This window comes from Macaca nemestrina, chromosome 8, assembly GCF_043159975.1.
Source record: "Macaca nemestrina isolate mMacNem1 chromosome 8, mMacNem.hap1, whole genome shotgun sequence".
Classification (NCBI taxonomy): domain Eukaryota; kingdom Metazoa; phylum Chordata; class Mammalia; order Primates; family Cercopithecidae; genus Macaca; species Macaca nemestrina.
In genome coordinates, this window is record NC_092132.1 from 134,303,409 (window position 1) to 134,326,689 (window position 23,281).

Here is a 23,281-nt window from a genome sequence, read left to right on the forward strand (position 1 = left end):
TCCTGTTAGCCCAGTCCTTCATCCAGTGACTCCCTTTTAAATGGCCCTGGCATGGCCCGTGCTTCCTCAACATGAGGCTGAACTTGCTGGTGGGCATTTGCCAACAATCCTTTCTCTCTTCTCAAAGTGTGTTTGTTTGCTGATCCAGCCAGGGTCTCTCAGTTGGAAAGAGCGGTTATGAAGCTGCCCAAGGGGAGATGATGAAAGGAAGCCCCAGAGAGAATGACTCACTCAAGACCACACAACTAGTCAATGGCCCAGCAGACCAAGTTCAAGTCCAAGATGCCTGACCTCCCATCCATTGTCATTTCTACTCCACCATCAGGAAAGAGGGGTTGGGGCATCTATTGCTTGGGCAACCCTGAGATTTCCTATATTCAGTTGGTTTTGCCTCTGGTGGAAGCCTGATTTGCTGACTTGGAAGATTTCCATTGATCCTAGGCCTGAAGGAATGGAGAGGCCTGGATTTGGGCGGGCAGGATGTTGTAGCTGTTCAGGCCAGATGTGCAGTGGCCACAGCTGGTTAGTCTCTCCTCTGTGACCTGAAGTTGCAGCCAGAAGACCCTGAGTCCCTCCATCCTGCACTCCAGCCAAGCTGACATCTCAGCAGTGTGTCTCACACTCTGTCCTTGCTGGTAGGAGCTGCTACTCTGCATAACTCATATTCCCTCCTCTAGAATGGACCATCTGTCTCCCCAGAACAACCAGGTGTGGAGGAAGAACTGAAGTAGAAACGGGCTGTCTGCTTGGAAATGGCTCTCCGTGTAAACTGCTGAAATTGCATCCCTCTCTGGGTTTCTAGAACAGACTCCAGTTTGTTCTGGCTGCTATAAAAAAATACCATGAACGAGGTAGCACATAGGCAGCAGAAATGTATTTCTCACAGTTCTGCAGCCTGAGAAGTCCAAGATCAAGGTGCCAGCAGATTCAGTGTCTGGTGAGGGCCCACTTTCTGGTTCATAGCAGGTGCCTTCTTGCTGTCTTCAGATGGTAGAAGGGCCAAGGTAGTTCTCTGAGGACACTCATCCCGTTTATGAGGGCTCCACCCTCATGACCTAATCACCTCCCAAAGGCCCTACCTCCTAATACCATCACATTGGTCACTGGGTTTTGACATATGCATCTTGGGGGGACACAAACATTCAGACCATAGTGAGCTACAGAACATCCCTTTCCCATGAGACAGTTCCAGAACACATCTGAGCATCCATGAAATGTCTTCTTTTCAGTCCTGACCAGTGAAGCCACTGGGGAGATCACTGGGTGGGGATACCTCCTCCAGAGCTCTTCTCAGGCCTAGTCAGGCTCCATCCCACTTCCGAGCCCCCAGGGATGCTCCATGGTGCATGAGGATGGAAGAGAAAGTGTCCTATTCTATTCTATTCTATTCTATTCTATTCTATTCTATTCTATTCTATTCAAAGAATTCTATTCTTGAAATATCCAGTGGGGCCAACATGTATGAGTACTACTATATGCTAGACATCATCAGACAACTCCCATGTGCTATCACATCCTCTCATCTTTAAAACCCCAAGGTGGTGTAAAGATCAGCGATTTTTAACTGAGAAAGATTTTGCCCCCTACCCACCCACCTAAGGAATATTTGGCAACATCTAGAGACATTTTTAAAGGTTACCACCAGTGGAAGAGGGGAGTGAGTGCAACTGGCACATAGTATGTAGGGGCTAGGGATGCTGCTAAAAGTCCTACCACACACAGAACAGCCCCTTACAACAGGGAATTACCTAGCCTTTGTCAATAATGCCAAGGTGGAGAAGCCCAAGCACAACTTAAACGCAAAAGGAAAAACTGCAGTTCAAAGCAATTAGGTAGCAGTTCTTACAGCCAGTCAAGAAGGAGCCACATTGCAGTCCTCATCTGTTTGACCTTAGAGCCTGTGCTTCTTTGGTTACCAAATGCTCCTGGTGCTCAGAAGCAACTCCCCGCAGGTCATATCTGTCATATCTGTGTGATAACGCATTCTATTGTTTTCCACATGGCCAGCAAACACTGTTCTGCATCTGCCAGATCAGAGGCCCAGCAGGCTCAGAGAGCAGCTGCTCAGAGGCAAGCCTTTCCCACCAGTGCTCTGGAGGGCTACAGATGCATGAGCCGCCGCCTCTTCCTCCCTGAAACTTGAAGTCTCTAATGAGTCATTATGATGTGTGTATATGAAGGGCCTTGTAAGTGCCAGTGAGGGTATTGCCAAGAATCCCATGGCTGTCAAAGGACTATGGACCCTCGTAGTGACTAGGGAAGGCCCTCTTCATGGAAAGGCAGAACTAAAGTGAATCTTGGAAGGCCTGGTGGGGGGATTGCAGTATTCAGAGGAGAAGTTCAGGTCCTAACATTGGAGAGAAAGGAGCCTGTTCCCGAAGGTCAGGGGTGGCCAGGAGCTATACTTTGGGGGGCTGGTAGCAGACTCAACTATAATGATAGCTCCATCCTTCCACCAACTCTTTTCTCTCTTATCTCCTGTATTCGTCCATTTCTTTTTTCATTGCTATAAAGGTATACCTGAGACTGGGTAATTTATACAGAAGAGAGGTTTATTTGGCTCACAATTCTGCTGGTTATACAAGCATGGCCCCAGCATCTGCTCGGCTCTGGTGAGGCCTCAGGAAGCTTTTATTCATTGTGCAAGGCGAAGGGGGAACAGACATATCACATGGTAAGAGAGGGAACAACAGAGAGAGGAGGAGGTGCCAGCTTCTTTTCAATGACCAGCTCTTGTGCAAACAAATTCAGCAAGAACTCATTCACAACTGTAAGGAGGGCACTCAGCCATTCTTTTTTTTTTTTTTCTTTTTTCTTTTTTTTTTTTTTTGAGACAGAGTTTTGCTCTTATTGCCCAGGGTAGAGTACAATGGTGTGATCTCGGCTTACTGCAACTTCTGCCTCAGGTGAAAGCGATTCTCTTGCCTCAGGCTCCCGAGTAGCTGGGATTACAGGTGCCCACCACAACACCCAGCTAATTTTTTTTTTTTTTTTTGTAATTATAGTAGAGACTGGGTTTCACCATGTTGGCCAGGCTGGTCTTGAACTCCTGACCTCAGGTGAACCACCCGCCTCGGCCTCCCAAAGTGCTGGGATTACAGGTGTGAGCCACCGTCCCCAGCCCCATTGGCATTTTTGGGATAAAAGATGGTAATACATTGTCGCCTCACCTCCACCCTTAGAGATCAAATTTCAACATGAGATTTGGAAGGGACAAACATCCAAGTGATATCCTCTCCCATCTCACAATCTTACCCTAATCCTGCTTCTGTAATGATTTTCTTCAACATCTCGTTAACCATTATGTTACAAAATATTGAGTAGACACCGTCTTTGCTGAGTAGCTCGGAGAACAACTGTTCTTGCTGCCATTGCAACTACCCAGGCCCTGGGCAATGATTTGAAAGAATATGTAAGCAGAGTGTGAGCTGCACATCATAGGCATAGACCTGGCTGGTTAGAGAATAATTCAGCCTAGAGAGGAGGTAGAAGGTGAGTCTGGTAGATACTTGTGAGCGTTTTTTAGAGAGCCTTGAATGCCAGGCTAATGTCCAGGTGGAAGGTAGGGAGTGCAGCTCCCAGAACTAGCTGGATCTAGGGAGGAAGGATGGGAGGAGGAGAGCTGTGTCTGTCTGGAGTGATGTCGCTGACAGTGCTTTAAGGAAGGGAACTATTAAGACCACCCGGCCCCTTCCTCCCTCCCTGCTCTGCCGTGCCCACCAATTCTCCTGGCACTTCTTGAAATAACATTAGCGCAATCGACTCCCCTACTATTAAACAGGAAAGCAGTTCCGCATTCAGGCGGTGCTGCTTTTTATTTCAAGTGTCCTCACTGCTAATGGGACATGGGGTCTGAACACATGTGCACGCGCCTCCGTGCATGTGGCAGTGGGAGAAATTATCCCCATGAATGTCAATGAATGGGCAGGGACAATGAGGTACAGTGAATGAGCAAGTTGTAAGGGGGCCTTTCACAGAGGCCTGAATGACAAGTGAACTCTGAGGAAGACTGCCAGCAGGAACACGAGCCACATCCAGAGAATGAGAGAGGACTGTTACGCCTGACAAAGCCAGGCTGCGGGAAGAGCCAAAGTCCTTCCAATTAGCACTATTACTGGGCAGATGAAAGCAGAAGGAAGGGTGCACCCTTATTGTGGGCTACTCTAAGAAAATCAGGGCTGAGTCTTCGAAAGAAAGAACTGAGCGAAGGAGGGAAATCCAGCGTCATCTGGCGTTGGGGTGGTGCCTAAGGGAATAAGAGCACTTTCACTGTCTCCTGTGTAGGAGGATGGTCTAAGGCCTCCTTCACCTCTCTTTTCTTGGTCAGTAGCAATTCTACTTCTTGAGATGGAAGTGAAATCATGAAAAAAAAATTCACTGGCAATTTCAGCATTTTTTTTTTTTTTTTGAGACAGGGTTTCTCTGTCGCCCAGAGATCATGGCCAACTGCAGCCTCAACCTCCTGGGCTCAGGTGATCCTCCCACCTCAGCCTCGTGAGTAGTTGGGACTACAGGCATGTGCTACCATGCCCGGCTGATGTTTTTGTTTGTTTTTATTAGAGATGGGGTCTCACCGTGTTTCCTAGGCTGGTCTTAAACTCCTGAACTCAAGCGATCTGCCCACCTTGGCCTCCCAAAGTGCTGGGATTACACAGGCATAAGGCACCATGCTCAGCCTCTTTTTTTTTTTTTTTTTTTTTGAGATAGGGTCTTGCTCTGTCACACAGGCTGGAATGCAGTGACCCGATTGTAGCTCACTGCAGCCTGGAACTCCTGGGCTTAAGCGATCCTCCCACCTCAGCCTCCCAAGTAGCTGGGACTTCAGGCACATGGCACCACGCCCAGCTAATTTTTAAATTTTTTGTAGACAAGGGTGTCTCACTATGTCACCCAGGCTGGTCTCGAACCCTTGGCCTCAGGCAATTCTCTCAGTTCAGACTTCTAAAGTCCAGCAATTTCTAAGGCAAATAGCTAGATGTCTGTTATTTTTTATTTTCCTGTCACCAGCCCACTAACACATCTTCCAACTTCTTTGAGCCTCTCTGATTTCCCTCCCTCCTTCCTTGGATGACTGTTTAGCTGGGTAAATGGAGACAAATGAAACAGTGTTAGTCTTCGAGAAGCCCAAAGACTAATAGAGGGGATAGACAGATAAAGAACAGGCTACTTAAGGAGCAGAATGAAATCAATGCTCTAAGAGTTTCAGTCCACCATTGTACAACGACAGACAAGGCAGCAAGGAAAACGTAGGATGGCTTCCTGGAGGAAGTGATATTTGAGCTGGACCTTGAAGGATGGGTTTTCACAGGCAGAAGGCTGGAGATACAGGGAAAAGTTTTGTGAAAGAGATTCTAGGTTGTGCCAGCGGCACATGAGAGCATTATATGCTGAGTGGTATTTGGAAGAAATGGTGAGAAAGCAGTGACAGGTGACAGGACAAACAAAACTGGCAATTGGACTTGGGACCCAGGGCATAAAGGGTCCTGAATGTACTGCAGGGAATGAGTAGAGATCCCCGAGGAAGGAAATGAAGACAATTTTTGGAGAGACGAAAGGCTGGAAAAGAACCTGAAGCTGTCAAGTCTGTGTTTTAGAATGGCAATGCCCAGTTGCTGCAATGTGGAAGATCTATTTTTGAGCTAGGAGAGAACTAAGGTAGAAAGTCCATTCATTCATTCATTTGATGAACATGTATTGAGCTCCAGCTGTTAGCAGCGGCAAATCCATACAGGCCTGCAGCAACCCCAGTTCTTACTCCTCAGAAGAAAGAATTAGACAGAGGAGTCCTAAGACAGAGTGAGAAACTGAGGCAAGTTTTAGAGCAGGAGTGAAAGTGTATTAAAAAGTGTCAGGGCAGGAATGAAAGGAAGTGAAGTATGCTTGTAAGAGAGCCAGGTGGGAGGCTTGAGAGAGTCAAGTGCACCGTTTGACCTTTGACTTGGGGTCTTATGTTGGCATCTTCCCAGGTTGTGTGATTTCCTCCCTGATTCTTCTCTTGGAGTGCGCTGTCCACATGCACGGCGGCCTGCCAGCACTTGGAGGGCAAATGCTGTGCATGTACCGTGTGTTTACTGACATTGTGCACAAGCTTATTTGAGGAATTCTCTCCTTACTTGTCTCGTTCCCAGACGAAGGTCATATACCGGTTGTACCATTTTGCCTCTTAGTGCGCGCGGTTGAACCCACACACCTAAATCCTGAGATCTTATCAGGAAACTGCTGATCACCAGTTTCAGGTGTTTCTACCTACTGGAAGACTGCCTTTCCCTGGCACCAGCTGTTGACCAGTTATTGTCTTAGAGAGACACTGTAACAACCGCCTGACCATCTGATGGTCACCTGGCATTCCTGGATCGGGGACTCTCCTGCCCTGCTCATGCCTGCCTGACTACCTACTGTAACACAACTATGTGCCAGGCGCTGTGCTAAGTGATACAGTGATGAGCAAGACGTTCCAAGGTGCTCATAGTAGATGGGACTGTTTCCATACACACATTCTCCTGCTCCCAGCTTCCCTCCAGTCCCAGACTTCCCAAGCTCCACACCAAGCTAGAATTGGCATTAGACACAGTGAGTCCTACTGGGAAATGGCCAGGAGGCTGACAAATCCTGCTGTTTTGGATCTTGCACCAGATTCCTGGCACTATGGTGCGTAGAAACAGAGAAAAGGGTGCTTTTAGGACAGTTCGCCCACCTGGAGTTGCTGGAATTTTCTGACACCCCACCCTATTTCCTCCAACTCATAGATTAGCCTACAAAGTGAAAAGCCACAGTTAAAGGTCCAGTTCTTAAACTATTTCTTGGTTTGTCCTGTTGGAATTAATACCAGCCTTATATACTTGTTACTGGAAAGAGGTCCTAATCCAGTCCCCAAGAGAGGGTTCTTAGACCTTGCTCAAGAAAGAATTCAGGGCGAGTCCATAAAGTGAAAGCAAGTTTACCAGAGAAGTAAAGAAACAAAAGAATGGCTACTCCATAGGCAGAGCAGCAGTATGTATGGGCTGTTCAGCTGAATATACTTATAATTATTTATTCATTATATGCTAAAAAAGGGGTGTATTATTCATGAGCTTTCGGGGAAAGGGGTGGGCACTTCCCAGATCTGAGGGTTCCTCCCCTTTTTAGACCATATACGGTAACTTCCCGACTTTGCCATGGCATTTGAAACTGTCAAGGCACTGGTGGGAATATCTTTTAGCATGTTAATACATTAAATTAGCATATAATGAGCAGAGAGGACGACCAGAGGTCACTTTCATCGCCATCTTGGTTTTGGTGGGTTCAGGCCGGCTTCTTTACCACAACCTGTTTTATCAGCAAGGTCTTTATGACCTGTGTGTTCTGCCTACTTCCTGTCTCATCGGGTGACTTAGAACGCCTTCACCTCCTGGCAATGCAGCGCAGTAGGTCTCAGCCTTATTTTACCCAGCCCCTATTCAACATGGAGCTGCTCTGGTTCAAATGCCTCTGACATGCTTACCGTTAATCCTAATGTCCAGTATTGGGAACACCTTTAATAAATATTGAGTGGAAAAAAACAAACGATTTTCCTCTGATCTCACAACCTAACAACACAGAAGACTTATATTACCACGTGTACGGGGTTTTCCCAACCAACAAGAAAACAATCAGCTCTGCAGAGGACCCTCTGATGTCCTCTCATTCAATTCACTTATGGCACTACCTACTTGGAGATCAATTCACCAGGTCGTTTCACTGGTACTTCTGACTGGCTATAATTGGAGTTCCTATGACCCCAGCCTTGGGTTTGATTCATTTGCTAGAGCAGCTCACAGAACTCAGTGAAACAAACTTATTGATTGATTGCAAAGGATATTACAAAGGATATGGATGAAGAGATGCATAGAGAAAGGCAGGGGAGAAGAGGTGGGGTACTTCCAAGCCCTCTCTGGGCACGCCACCCTCCAAGATCCTCCAGGTGTTCAACTATCCAGAAACTTCCTGAGCCCTGTCCTTTTGGGTTTTTATGGAGGCTTCATTACATAAGCATGATTGATTAAGCCATTGGCCATTGGTGATCAACTTAACCTTCAGCCCCTCTCTCCTCCCCAGAAGTTAGGGGCAAGGGCTGAAAGTCCCAACCATCTAATCCTGCCTTGGTCTTTCTGGTGACCGGCCCTACTCTGAAGCTACCAGCCAACAGTCAACCGTTAGCCTACAAAAAAAAAAAAAAAAAAAAAATCACTCTGGAGACTCTAAGGATTTTAGGATGCCAGGAAATGGGGTCAAAGACCAAATATATATTTTATAATATCATAGTCATCCATTCATTAAACCGTCATATCTTAAAATGAATCTATCCCAGGATTACATTATTTCTTGATAACCTAAAGGCCTCTTACATATTTTCTTGCTTTCTTTATTTTTTGGAAGTAGTTATAATGGGGGAGTAGCTAGGGGGCTGGTAGCTTTATAGACTTCTCCTCCCATTAAAATGTGCTCCGGTCCCAAAAAGCTGCCTTCATTTCTGCAGGCTGCACTATTTCTTCTACCCATGCTGAAATGCACTCAACCACATACCTCCTTGCTTGCAGCTAAGCCCTGACTCCTTTTAGTTAATAACAGCTCACCCCGGCACATGACATCTGCAGAAAAGAAACCCGATCCTCATAACCAGCAGCTATGACACAGTCGCTGCATTCAGCTCTTACTGCTGTCCTTGCCCTGCACCCTCACCCTTCCCACACGGCCCCTTCCCTCTGCCCAGTCACTCATTTACATCACAGTGGAGGTCCTCTCCGGAGTCCAAGTCTCACCCCTCCGTCTGCTGCTAGGACTGGACCCACCAGCACTTTCCATCTTCCTTGTCCTTTCTTGTTGCCTTCTCTTTCTCCTCCACTACCCCCAGATTGCCCCTTACCCTGTAGGATTCCCTCGCCTATGCCTTCTTAGACTTTTCCTCCTGCTCAGGCCCTTCCCCAACTCCCAGCCCACCTCTCTCTGGGGTCTGCAGGAAAGCTTCTCCCAGGTGAGGGGAGGTAAGGCTGGGAGCTAACCCACATGCACAATTCTTTTTTTTTTTTTGAGATGAAGACTTGCTCTGTTGCCCAGGCTGGAGTGTAGTGGCGCGATCTCGGCTCACTGCAACCTCTGCCTCCCGGGTTCAAGCGATTCTCCTGCCTCAGCATCCCAAGTAGCTGGGATTATAGGTGCCCACCACCACACCCGTCTAATTTTTGTATTTTTAGTAGAGGCGAGGTTTCACCTGGGGTTGGCCAGACTGGTCTCGAACTCCCGACCTCAGGTGATCCACCCGCCTCAGCCTCCCAAAGTGCTGGGATTATAGGCGTGAGCCGTGGCGCCCAGCCATAATTCTTTCTGTCCCCAGTTAATGACCTATCCATCTCTTCCACACACATTAGTCTCTTTCCCCCGCCCACTGCCCTTCAGACATTTCCCTCCAGGAAGCCAAGATCACACTCCTGAGAGGTAATCCCATTGAGACACACACACACACAAACACACACACACGCACACAGTCTCATGGCAGCCACTCTATCTTTGTTTTTGATCACAGCGCTCCAGGGAGCCCACTCAGTGAGGGACCAAGGGTTAGGTCAAGGGGTCACTGAGAACTAATTCAATCTTCTTTTGTACAAATCCTAACTTCCAGTTTAGATGGGGCCACCAACACATCCCACTTTACTAGGACTTTCCTGGTGATTTAGCACTGACATCCCACGTCCCAGAAATTCCCACAGTCCCGGGCAGATCTTTTCACAAAGTGGAGCTTGGAGTGCAGAAAAGCTCAACACCAAGGGAGTGTTGACGCTGGTACACGCACGTACACCCCAGTGGGTAACATCGTCCAGCTATGATCTTATCTCCACATAAAGGGAGTCTAACACTCAGGCCCACAGACTCCAACACGTCCACAGCCCTGAACCCAGTGCCCAGGCCGGGGTGCCACTGAGGCTTGAGTGCCCACATGGAGAAGCCTTCATCACACACTGGGATGGAGATGATTGCCGCTGTGCTCCAAGCTACCTAGTGTATTCCAAGGGGTTCCCTAGGATGGGGAGAAGGGATGAAAAGTTCGTAAACACCCACTGTGTAGAGTGTTTTGTGATGTTGCAGCTGGGAAAGGGTAGCTGGTAGAACCCAGGCACCATAAAATAAAATATGATGCATAAACACATGCTTATCCATTCATTCAACAAACAAGCATTGAGTCTTGGGCTGGGTGCTGTGCTCGAGGCTGGGAGTACAGTGTTGGGTGAAAGACAGTCTTGCCATCTACTGAGAAAGAGCTCAAAGCAGAGAGCAGCTGTGCTACAGAGTGATTAACGCCCACTATAAGAAGACGCAGAAGGGGCCTCACAGACACGGGAAGGCTTCATAGTGGAAGAGTGCCTTCTGAGCAAAGTCCCAGGGGCTTTGGGCCTAGGGAGGAGTGTGGGAAAACCTGGGGCCGGGCCCGAGGGAGAAAATGACAGATTTACACACTCCAGTCTCAGAATAGACAGGGGGCAGGATTGGGGAGAGGAGGAGAGGAAGTGGTGGTGGATGACATGAAGATACAAAGATACACAGAGTCCCAGTCATGAAGGCCTTCTCTGCCATGTTAGGACATTTGGGCTTTATTTTGGGGGCCGTAGGGTATCCTTGGGAGAACTAAGAAAAAAAACAAATAGCAGGTCTATTAATTTCCCAAGGGAAGTATGATAGCAACTTAAGACTAAGACAGTGGCCGTGGAATCGCAGGGAAATGCTGGTTTGGAGGAAAAGCCATGGTAAGACAGGGCTTGGTGGCTGGTCAGAAGTAGGCTGAGGGCTGAATGGGAATCAAAAGTTCCTGGTTTGCTTAGGTTTCGTGGGACCGGTTTCTGGCTTGTTCACAGTTGTGCTATTCACTAACACTGGGATTCCAGAAGGAAGAGCACGCCGAAGGCAGATGGATCCTGGCAAGGAAGAGAGAATGAATAATTCCACAGTGGATGTGCGAGGGTGAGATGTGGCTCCTCCGAGGGAAGAGCAGTTGCATGTTTAGGGCAGGAGCTCAGGGGAGAGGATTTGGCTGCAGATACCGATCTGAAAATCATCCCCATGGGGATGCAGCTGAAGCCGTGCAGAAGGGGCAGAGGTCAGGGTCTCAGATGCAGCCTGAAAAGCATCCATATTTAGAGAATGAAAGAGGTAAAGGTGACAGAGAAGGAGAGGCTGCGCAACAGGAGGAAAGCCAGGCAATCATAGTTTCATATAAGCCAGGGAAGCAGTGTTTCAGAAAACACAGACTGAAAAAGAAAGAGACAAAGCCGCTGAGACGTCAAGTTTGCAAACTATTGGGAAGGTCCCTTGGATTTAGCAACATCCTGGAGGGCAGTTCTAGCGGACTGGCGAGGACAGAAACCAGGGCCTCTGTGGCTTGAAGAGCCAGTGAGAAATGAGCGAGCAGCAATAGTGAGTATGATGTTCTGTGTCTCTCGAGAAGTTTGGCTGTGAACAGGAGGAAAGACAGCAGTCCCTGGAGAAGAACATGGAGTCCAGGAGCTTGTAGGTTATTTTTGAACTGGGAGACTTGTGCACGTTTAAATGCTCATGGGAGAGAATAATAGAAAACTGGAAGTGAGAAGGTTGGCGTTGACGAGAGTCACGCCATGGCTGGAAGGATTAGTCTGAGATGAAGACAGACTTCTGTTTCATGGTGACAGGCACAGAGGAGGCAGCAGTCACGTCAGTTGCAGGTTTATGAGTTCAGGGAATTGAGGGAGTTTCTTCCCAATGATTCTGCCTATCTCTGTATTATAGAGATGAAGTTGTCTGCAGGGAGTATGGCAGCAGAGGTGGGTACAGGGCTTCGTAAGTGGCAAATGATTGATAGGATTTGAGAAACGCAAAAGGAGCAAGAGAAGCACAGGTCAGCTAGGAGGTTTTGATTCTTGGATCCCCATCGACATCTGGGCTCAAAAGGAGTTCCATATCTAGTGGACAAAGGCACCACTTCAAAATACAAAGTCCACTCAGCAGGGAAAACCAATGAGGACCTGATCTGGGATGGGGGGTCGGGCTCAGCAGGGAGAATTTGGCATGAGCAAAGCCACGGGGGAGGGAAAAGGCAAGACAGGCCCTTGAGGGTGGTCAAGGGACACCAATAAGGTCACTCTCGAGGTCAGATGTGACCCAGAGTATCAGTGACTGCGCGTCGTGGACCAGTCAAGAAGCAGGCCTAGTCATTCTAGCCTGAAATAGTGGGGGATGACCTGGGAAGACAGGTTGGGCTTAGATGGCATCGGACCTTGGATGCCAAGTTAAATGTGTTCATTCTCTGACGTGATTCATGACATGATTCAATTAAGGCAGATTCTTAATTCAGTGCTATGTCTACAGGGCCCTGATGGAGACTGTGCACAGTAAATGTTCCATAAGTACTTGTGAATATTGAAAAAATGCACAGGTGCTCCCAGCAGCTCACCCCTCCAGTGGCTGCTCTCTCCCTGTCAAAGCTAGTGCTGACACATGTACTGGGAGATGACCCCCGCCCCCACCCACTGCACCTGCCCCACCAGGCACATCAAGCCGGGTCCTGGCCCTGCTTTCACCTTGCTTGCCTATGGCTAGGCTGTCCAGCAGCCGCCGTGCACCCACCAAACCACAGGCAATGGAAATGCATAGTCTTGGGTTTGAATTCTTAACAGAGCATAAGACTGGTATTGCTTTATTCAGACACAGTCAGGGAAGGCAAGAGGGAGGGAAAGGCGCTTTCCCACCATCCCTGCACAGGTGAAGCAGCCACGGTCAGGGAAGTTGTTCCTGGCAGAGGGAAGAGTAGGTGGGAAAGCACCGAGAGGATGGCATATGGGGCCTATAAGCCACTTGGCATCACCGGGGCCAGAAGGGCAAGGAGGTTCAGGAGCAAAGCGGGAGTGACCCTGACGTGCTGGCATCTACAGGTGGCTCTTCGGAGCCTCTTTAAGCACCTCTGGCCTTGCCAGCTGGTAACATTCACCAGGAAGGTTCACGGAGACAGAGGGGGCACAGCTGAGGGACTTAGGTGGTAGTTCGGGGCCAACACTGCAGGAGCCCTGGGCTTCCAACAAGAGGTTAATTATCTCACTGTCAGGGGCTGTGGGGTCTGCAGGCTCCAGGAGAGTGGAGACATGGCCGGATGCTCAACCCAGGCTCAGTGGCTCCTGTACTAAATGTGAGCCTCTAGTTCACCGAGGAGCCTTGGAGGAGGAGGCAGGCAGCTTGAGGAATCAGGGCAGAGGTGACACAGAAGTCAAAATTCCTCAGCCAGACACATCAAAGGGTACCAAGAGAGCTTTAACTCAGGACAGGCAGAGACTCGTTGGGAACGGCCACAGGCTTCCTGGCTTGTGCACACAGACTCCCATGCTGTTGAGCACACAAAAATACACTCAGGCACACACAGACAGTGCCAGGTACCCAAAGCTGCCCTCGCTGAGGGACCAGGTTAAACTCTTTGTGCCACACCAGGTCATTTCCATCACCCAAACTTAGGAATCTGAGCTGTGCCTCCTGCCGGGGCTTCCTCGATCCCAATCCTTTCTGGGTTCTGAAACCCAGAAATCTGAAATCAACCAGGTCTCCCTGCTCCACCCCTCACCCCACCACACACACACACTCAGTACATTTAAAAGGTGAGCCATACTGCAGTAGGGGTGAGGGGCAAGGCCAGAAGGGGAGGAAACATCTTTAAAACTTGTACTGTGTTTCCTCCACCCTTCATCTTCTCCCACACCTGCCCACCTCCTGGAAGAGTCTGCGCCTTTTGTCCTAAGTTCTCCCTCTTCCCTGCCCAAAGCAGAGCCCTCCCAGGGGTGGCAGAGGCGTCAGAGGGCTTTCCAGGCTGCCTGTTTCTTTCCTACGCTGTCTCGCCACCTCTGTCCTTCGTCATGCTCTTGCCCCATCCAAACTCGCAAGCTCCAAATTGCCCTTGATTTTCCGTGGAAAGACAGCACGTATCACCTGCCCTCAGCCACTGTTGATCGCTGATGACACAGGAAGCCGCAGGCTGCTGGGGTGCAGGGCGGAAGACCTGGCTTCATCCTTAGTCTGATGGGAGTATTTTTGTAGCAGTGCCTCTCAGCATAGAATGATCTTCCCCCTCCACCTATGCCTCCTTCCTGCTCTGTTGTGAAAGAACGATGTAAAAGGAAAGAGCACTGGGGAGGGAGCCGGGGGGTGGGGGGGAGTCAGGCTTCCAGCCCAGCTCTGCCACTGCCTTGCTGAGTGGCCTAGGACATGTCACCTACCCTCTGTGGGACTCGTGGAGCACTGAAGCATCGCTGGCCTTAACAGCTTTTCTCCATTCTGTGGTTCCATCTGTGATCTGGTGCCAACTCGTTTGACTGCCTGGGACGCCTGGTCCTGCCTGCTCAGGAAGGGCCTCAGGCATAGGTGGAGTAAGGAGGTGGGTACCTCTGTGATGCCCTGAAGGGGCCCCAACACCCTCTGTCTGCTTGAGGGTGCCCATTAGTGAGAGGCTCCTGTGCCCATCCCATCTCCTGGCATGAAATGGAGAGTCGTGCACCTGCTGCACTTCCTTCCATGGAAGACCCTGGTCTAGAGAGTGAAGAGGACCACAGTGTGGACCTGGGGACGGTGAAGGAAGATCAGAATTTTGGAGAGAGGGAAGCTACAAAGGCATCCCACAAAGTCAGAGATCCGTTGAGAGAGTTCCCACCCAATCTGGGATTGTCGGATTTGCCAAAGGCTAACCAGGTGTCAACCTGCCTAGGGAGCTCACAGCAGCTCCACTCCCCTTCTCCTTGCCCATGCATGCCATCGCTGTTTCCATTGATTCTTCCCTACTGAGCTTAAACCTGGCCTCAGAATACCCAGTTGGTCAATGGGTAAAAGTTATGTTTCAATTCCCATCCAAGGCCCTATTGGTTCTTGTCGGTTCATCACTCAGACTCAGACCTGGGATCTTTAAAAAAAAAACTCTGGGTGTTAAAAACCTGGCAGGCAGGGGGCCATCTGCCCCCAGCATTCTGGACTCCAGAGTCCCATCTGCTCCTAGGTTCCAGTCTCTGTCTGTCCAGGTAAGATGGGAGGGAGCCTAGCCAGATGCCTAGCCCTCCTCGAGATTACACCCACTCCCCGGTTTAAGATCTGTATCACGGGTCGTCGGAAGAGGCTCCCTTCCTCCGGCGGTGCCCGGCTCACTTGGGCCCTGGTGTCCAAGCCATGAATGCGGATGAGCCTGCCTTCTGCTCTCTCACGTGGGACCAGCCGCAGCACAAACAGCAGCAGGGTGAAATTTGCATGAGCTTTGCATGTAACTGTGGCTTTATTTTTGGAAGGGGGAAGGGCAGGTTGGGATTGGTGGGTAATCTTGTTCCTGGGGAGAAATGTCAATCAACGCTGCTAAGACACAAGCTGCCCACCGGGACGGAGGAAGGCTCCCCGGCAGCTGAACGCTGACAACCTGCGCACAAAAGCCCGCCCGGCAGAGTGGCTTTTGATTCCTCCAGAGCAGTGGGAAGCCGAATTGCTTCCGATTGTTCGACCCGATGGAATGACTCAGCCTGCCAGCGATTTCCCTTTCACTTTCTGCCTTTCCACGGAATCCAAGTGCACTTAACTGAGAGCTGCGTGGGCCCCTGCTCCCAACCCACCAGCAGCCTCTCTCCCCAGCACCTCAGCAACCTCAGCCCCTCCTCATGTTGCCCACGTTCCCCCCCCCCTTCCTCCTCCACTCTCGCCTCTTTTTCATTCATGCATTCACTCAGAAAATCTGTATCGAGCTTTGCTCATGTAGCCCTTCAGGCGTCTGCAAATTGAGCACTGGGAGGTTTGCAGCCTGGGCTGAGATGATTAACTAGCTCAAAGGCTCACCCCTGCCCCAGCCCTGGCCCCCCGACCCCTTTCCCCCTCATCTAGAGCAGCAAATGGGAGGAAGGGTCAAGGACAAGGAATACAAACAGGAGGAGGAATTCCAGATAAGGAAAGCTGAATCGGGCAGAGTATGTATGGGGGGAGGGGGAATGGGGAGAATCATCATAAAAGGGGAGTCAATTAGCCCTGGGCACGTGCCCCATTCAGCCCCAGAGAGACCTCTGCTGGGGAGCTGGCTGGAGGCCCGCCCACCAGTCTGGTGCAGCCTGGGGCCCCCAGCCCCAGCTGGCAGATGCCTGGGGACAGCTCTCACATCTCTGCAAGAGCAGCTGCGCTCCTGGAGGCCGAGAGGCAGGTCTGGTGAAATGGGAGTGGCGGTGGGGATGGGGGTGGGGAGTCCTTCCTAAAGGACCTGCACTTTTAACTTCAAGAAATGCGGGGATCTAATTCTAGCATCTTTCCATACTGCTCTATAATTTCACGTGCACTTCGGTTTCAATGCATCCAACGTGTACTGTTCTCACTGGTCAAGCATTTGTATATCTGTGATTGCATTTAATCCTGTCAGTGGCTGGGTGTTGGTATCAACTGTGCTTATCTGACACATGAGGAAATGGAGACCCTGAAAGATTGAATCGTATGCCTGATGATACAGCAGATCCATCGGTCTGGTATCTTTTGTCTAGGGCCTGATGCGAACATGCAAGTAAAGTGTGTGCCAAGTGTGAGGTCTGGGCCGGTCATGGTGGCTCATGCCTGTAATCCCAGCACTTTGGGAGGCTGAGGCGGGTGGATCATGAGGTCAAGAGATCGAGACCATCCTGGCCAACATGGTGAAACCCCGTCTCTACTAAAAACAAAAAAATTAGCTGGGTGTGGTGGTGCGTGCATGTAGTCCCAGCTGCTTGGGAGGCTGAGGCAGGAGACTTACTTGAACCGGAGAGGCAGAGGTTGCAGTGAGCCGCCGAGATCGCCACCACTGCACCCAGCTTGGCGACAGAGTGAGACTCCATCTCAAAAAACAAACGAGCGAAAAACCAAGTGTGAATTCTGATGAATGATGCCTGATGGTTTCCTCCTAAGGACCTACAACTGTGTCTGGTTCCCTGACTGCAGCACCCTCTGACTCCCGCACCTCTCTGTTATCCAGCCCCCAACATGGAGAGCAGGTCTGCACTCTTGGGCTCTCAGCACCCTGGGGACAAAGAACCTGGAGGAAAAGAACACAAGGACAATGCCAGAAACCAGGTTACCTGACAGCCCAGACAGTATCTTCCACCAGGGCACCTGTGAGGTGAGGCAGATAAGAGAGTAACTTTTTTTTTTTTTTTTTTTTTTGAGATGGAGTCTCACTTTGTTGCCCAGGCTGGAGTGCAGTGGTGCAGTCTTGGCTCACTGCAACCTCTGCTTCCCAGGTTCAAGCAGTTCTCCTGCCTCAGCCTCCTGAGTGGCTGGGACTACAGGTGTGCACCACCATGCCTGGCTAATTTTTGTATTTTTAGTGGAGATATGTTGGTCAGGCTGGTCTTAACTCCTGACCTCAGGTGATCTGCCCCCCTTGGCATCCCAAAGTGCTGGGATTATAGGTGTGAGCCACCACGCCTCACCGAGAGAGTAACTTTCACCTCCTTTTCTACAAAAGAAAAAATTAAAAACCACTTACCTGCTAGAGGCAGAGACAAACTGGCTCTAACTCAGCAAATTCCTAAGAAAGCTGTATTTTCAGTTAAATTTGTGGTGCTTTTTAAACCCTTTTTGTTTAGATGTACATAGCTGTCAGATCTCTCAAGCAGATCCTCCAAAACAGAAACTCTGCCTTGTATTTTTTTTGTCTTGGTCCAAAACTCTGAACAGGATTGGTTGTTGAGGAAGGGGATGGATGCACTTCCCCCCGGGTGACCAGTTGTCTCAAAGTCTAAGTGATGACTGTTCAGGCGAAAACCAGATTTGGGTTCTGGTAGTAAAGACTTGCCTTCGTTATCTACATATGTGGAGACCTCAGTTTAAGTCACATGCCCTCCCAGGACCTCAGCTTCCTTTCTGTGAACGAGGTCAGTAGTCACTGTGCCTCCTTATGAGCTGATTTTATTAAAAATATTTCTTGAGGGGCGGGCGTGGTAGCTCACACTGGTAATTCCAGCACTTTGGGTGGCCAAGGCAGGAGGATCACTTGAGCTCAGGAGTTTGAGACCAGCCTAGGCAACATAGCAAGCACTGCCCTGTCTCTACACAATATTTAAAAATTAGATAGTTATGGTGGCTTATACCTGTAGTCCTAGCTACTCGAGAGGCAGAGGCAGGAGGATCTCTTGAGCCTGGGAGGTTGAGGTTGCAGTGAGCTATGGTTGCACCACTGCACTCCAGCCTGGATAACAGAGTGAAACTCTGTCTCCAAAAAAAAAAAAAAAAAAAAAAAAAAAAAATTATTGAGCACCTATTGTATTCTTAGCACTGTGTTTGACCCTGTGTGTGATACAAAGAAGCTTTAGCCCTATCTCTGCCTTCAAGAGGGTTTAAAGATAAGTGGGATGACAGACTTTCACCCCTGAAAAGTTAGATGATGCAAGAGCTGTCTGCAGGCTGAGGGCCAAGGGAGCTGAGCACTAAGGAGCAACTGTGGCCGAGGGAACTTCCTGCCCTCTGCCCAGAGCAGGGAGATGGGAGCCAGTCCTGAAACAGGGCTGTATTCTTTCTTGGAAAGGAAGCTGAGGTTTCATGATGAGATTCTTGTTTGTTGTTTTCTCCCCGGCCTTTTTTTTTTTTTTTTTTGACAGAGTCTTTCTGTTGCCCAGGCTGGAGTGCAGTGGCATGATCATAGCTCACTGCAACCTCCAACTCCTAGGCTCAAGCAATCCTCCTACCTCAGCCTACCAAATAGCTGGGACTATAGGCATTGTGACACTGTGCCTGGCTCATTTTTTTAAAAAAATCTTTTGTAGACATGGCAGGGAGGGTCTCACAATTTTTCCCAGGCTGGTCTCAAACTCCTAACCTCAAGCCATCCTCCTGCCTTGGCCTCCCAAAGTGCTGGGATTATAGACATAAGCCACTAATGCCTAGCTGAGATGCAAGTTCTTTATGAGACGCCTTGCTCCTCTTTTTCTCTGCAGTCAACATGATGCTTGCCATGCCGCTACTCTGGGGGACAATGTGAATGAATAATAGTGAGTGTGAAGTTCTCCAGGTTGCACAGATGGAACTGAGCATGAAAATGCAAAGGCGTGGTTCCCATGGCTAAGATTAGAAATTACCCTGGGCTGGTGATGCTGCCCCAGTGGGAAGGAGAGAGCTACAGGCAGAACTCTAATCCCTGCCCGGCAACCACCGGCCATTCGCCATTCCTGGAGAAAGCTTGCTCCCTGACCTGGGCCTGCAGCTGCAGCCTCCTCTGCCTTCCAGGCACTTGAACCCACGGGTGACCGTCTCTGATTGGAGCAGCACGGTGAACCCAACAGGCTGGACTCCCATTTGTATCAGACAACCTGACACACACACGTACACACCCCACACCCCCCCTTTCCACACGTGCCCAGGTAGATCAGGGGATGCTCTTTCTCCCCCCTCCCTCTTTCCCTCAGCTGGAAATGAAACCCAGTGGGCCCTGTCCTGTTAGTCAAATAGACAGAATACGGGTTGGAGCCTGGAATTTGTGATATGAGCTTGGCAAATCCCTTTTCCGCTCTGGCCTCAGGGTGTAGTGAAGCATTTGGGGCAGAAGACAGCCGAGGTCCTGCCTGGCTGGTTGTGCCTCAGGTTCCAGGCTGCCGTAGAGCAGGGGGCTCCTCTGTACCGGCAGCAGGTCAACTCCTCTGCTCGGCCAAAGCTCCTTCACCACACCTGGTCACAGGGCTCCTCCCTGGGCCTCAATTCTGCCAGTGCCACTCTTCTGAGTAACAGCAACTTCCCCTCCCCTCCCCTAGGGTAACACAGCCAAGTGTGACTCAGGGGCTCTCTGTCTCACTGCTCCTGCCTTCCTTTGATGTCTTGGCTAATAGGGGTCCTAGATGTCACCTCACCTGGACAATTTAGGGAAGGTGGCTTTGAAAACTGACAGCTTCTGAGACCCCAATAAAATAAATCTTAGTAAAGCTTTCACATGTGGAAAAATAATCATATGTAAGAGAGTTTTTGCAACAGAATGGAAACATCTAAATAGGGAATAGTAAAAGAAATGAGGTGGAATATGACACAGCGGGCAAATGGGAAGATCTAGCTCTACATACTGTCAACATGAATGGATCCCAAGTATCAAATAAAAGGTCGAGTAAAACAATCAAGGTTGCAGAATGATATATATGACACGATACCATTTATGTAAAGTGAGAAACATATAGTATTATAGACATTAAAATATGTTTAATGATCCAAAAATGTTCCCACTCAAATCATGAGAATTTTCCCCCGAGGGAGAGAGATTACCGTTAGGAGTGGGGAGAAGGAATAGGGAATGGGGACTCCAACTCCGAGACTGTTTGTTTCATTTCTGAAACAAATATGGCAACATTTTAACAATTGTCGATTCTGCATGGGGGTACTTGGGTTATTTTTGTACATATTTCCATATCTTAAAAATTTGTTAAACACAAGGAAAAGGAAGCTGCCGCGGGGGATGTCCGATGAGCATCGGGCGAGCCTTCGGGAGACACTGTTCCCTGAGCCCTGCTTGCTAGTCCAGAGGGCCTGCCCATCTGACCGCCCAGACCCCTTCTTCCACCTCGTACCCCACTTTGAGTGGTCTAAGGTCCGCCCACCTCTTGGGGACTGGACTGGCTGCAGGCTGGAGTCTGTGGAGGGATGGGGCTGCCTTGAGAGGATGCAACACATTTGCTTTGGTTTCACTTCCAGTGGTCTCTCCAGTTCCTAAAGGGAAGCAGGGAGTCCTTAAAGTGAAGTCAGTAATCCAAAACCACGTTATTTGTTCCTCTCCAAAGTTCATGTTCTATCCCCCAGAGCAGGATGTATTAATGTTTTTAAACTAGGTCAGTCAAGGGGCATTAGGGGTCAGGGAACCCTTAGAAGTCCGAGCCAAAATGTTGGAGGCGGTGCATTTTTCTGAAGAGGGGGTTGACAGCTCTCATTAAATTCTTAAGAGGTCTCAAAAAAAAAAAAAAAAAAAAAAGACTGAAATGAATCCAGACCCTTGTGCTGTGGTTGGAAACGGAGCCCAGAGGGGGCTGGAAGTTCTGCACCAGTGAAGGGAAGACCCACATCTCCCTGCCCAGTCTCCGCCTGCTTCCAAGTTCAACGTGGTCATGGTACAGGCAGTGGCACTAAGACCTCTATGGCCAGGCCAGCTTCTGCCCTGGGAGTCCAGCCCCGCAATGCTTCTCAAATCAACAGAGCATCTCCGCGAGCTCTCCTGGGGAGTAATAGTGAGAAAGAAAATTAACAATGACCAGCACTGGGGACTTTTCAAAATGCTTTCTAAGCTCCTACTTCCTTTCCTCTCCCTACTGAAGTCACGTGGCAGAGCCGGTGTGGTTACCTTTATATTACAAGTGAGGAAACTGAGGCATAGAGAGGTTACATAGCAGGCCCACGGTCACACTGAATCAGTGACTCAGCTGGGGTTTTAAACACATCTTTTCCTTCTCTTCCCCCCAAACCAAGTTTCTTAACCACAGAACCATTGACATTTTGGGTGAAATCATTCTTTTTTTTTTTTTTTTTTTTTTTTTTTTGAGATGGAGTCTCGCTCTGTCGCCTAGGCTGGAGTGCAGTGGCCGGATCTCAGCTCACTGCAAGCTCCGCCTCCCAGGTTTATGCCATTCTCCTGCCTCAGCCTCCCGAGTAGCTGGGACTACAGGCGCCCGCCACCTCGCCCGGCTAGTTTTTTGTATTTTTTAGTAGAGACGGGGTTTCACCGCATTAGCCAGGATGGTCTCGATCTCCTGACCTCGTGATCCGCCCGTCTCGGCCTCCCAAAGTGCTGGGATTACAGGCTTGAGCCACCGCGCCCGGCCTGAAATCATTCTTTGTCTTGGGGCTATCGTGTGCGTTCATTGTAGGATGTTTAACAGCATCGCTGGCCTCTACTCACTGAATAACAGTAGCACCCCCATCATGACAAGCAGAAATGTCTTGTCTCCAGGTCCTGCCAAACTACCCCCATTTGAGAACTGCTGCTCTGATACTAAGCCCAAGTTCATCCAGACCTCAGTGCCTTTGCACCTGCTGTTCCCGATGAGCGGCTCGTTTTACAAAACCACTTTATCAGGCTGGCTCTTCTCGAATGTCATCTTCTCAGAGGCTTTCCTGGACACTCCATCTAAAGTAGCAGACACACATGCACACATATACACACACACGTTCACACGTGCACACACAGAGATGTGCACACATGTACACACACTCACACACTTGTCCTCCCTGTCTCTTTGGCTTTTGTTTTATCTACCATTCGGTAACTATTCTCCTTCCTTCTCCCCTCCCCTCTTCCTCACCTGATCCTGTACATTTTGCATAGTACTTAGCCCATGTCAGATGCTGAATAAATATTTGTTGGATAAATGACCAAATGTACCCCCACAGTGCAGCCGCATCAGCTCAGTCCTGCCAACAGCCTACTTGGCACAGCAGTTATTGAGGACACACTTGGCTGAGTGGGCTTGGGGAGCGGCCAGCACAACACTTGCATCGTTGTGGGCCTGCAAAGGGCAAAAGTGTTGCGGGGAATGGATGGGGTAAAGAGGGGGCAAGTGCAGACTGCAGAGATACCAGAAGCACAGCGCAGCCGTGAGCTCACTGCTGAGTGCTGGCAGCCTTTCCCCCTGCTCCTTACAGCTTAGGGGAGGAGGTGTGGGACGGAGAGGGGGAGAAGGAGGGAAGGATGTCAGGGAGCAGGAGGGGAAATAACAGAAGCTGAGTGGGAGGCAGGAGGCGGGGTGGCTGGAGGCTGAGCATCTCCGGCTTGGCGAGTGACCTCTTCACACTGCATGGCGGCAGAGGAGGAGGAGGGCTTGTGTGAATCCTCCACTCCCCTTCCCAGCCAGAACCCGGGACTTGGCGTGGGCCAAGGCATAGCTGCTTCAACTCATGGGAAGGGAGACTGTTGGTTTGGGATGGGAGGATGAGTCAGGTTAGTTCACACCTCTCTGCACCCAGAAAGACACTTTGCAACTCCATGCCTCTGTCTCCACATTCCCGAAAGGGACCTTCCGAGGCAGCTCTCCCTTTGTCTCGAGCCTCGGTTTCTTTTGGGAAGGAAAATGCAGAATGGGGGTGGGGACCGGGCAGCTCAGGTGCTCACACTACTTTTGAGAGGAAGCCACTCAAAAGTGAGGGCTTCCCACAATATCCCGGGCCCCTCCCCGTTCTGATGGAGCAGCCACCCACAGTGAGGTGGGCTAGCAGAGGGGAGATCGTGTCAGGAGGGGTGTGAGGGCTGGGACTGGTCCTGGGGCTGGATTCTGAGACGGGTAGGCTGGATGGTCCCTTTCCACCAGCGGCTTTGGGT

General features: G+C 49.8%; 1 protein-coding gene across 2 annotated transcripts in view; it reads left to right on the plus strand.

Moving 5' to 3' along the window:
* The window catches only part of LOC105482117 (leucine zipper tumor suppressor 1), a 58,605-nt gene that overhangs the window by 20,265 nt on the left and 15,059 nt on the right, over window positions 1–23,281 (plus strand). Inside the window, exon 1 of one of the 2 annotated variants that reach the window (XM_011742059.3) lies at window positions 14,236–16,180. The exons of the other annotated variant lie outside the window; for it this stretch is intronic. The gene's annotated coding sequence lies outside the window, so the exon portion shown is untranslated. Of the gene's footprint in view, window positions 1–14,235; window positions 16,181–23,281 lie in introns of those variants that run through there. 2 annotated transcript variants of the gene reach the window in all.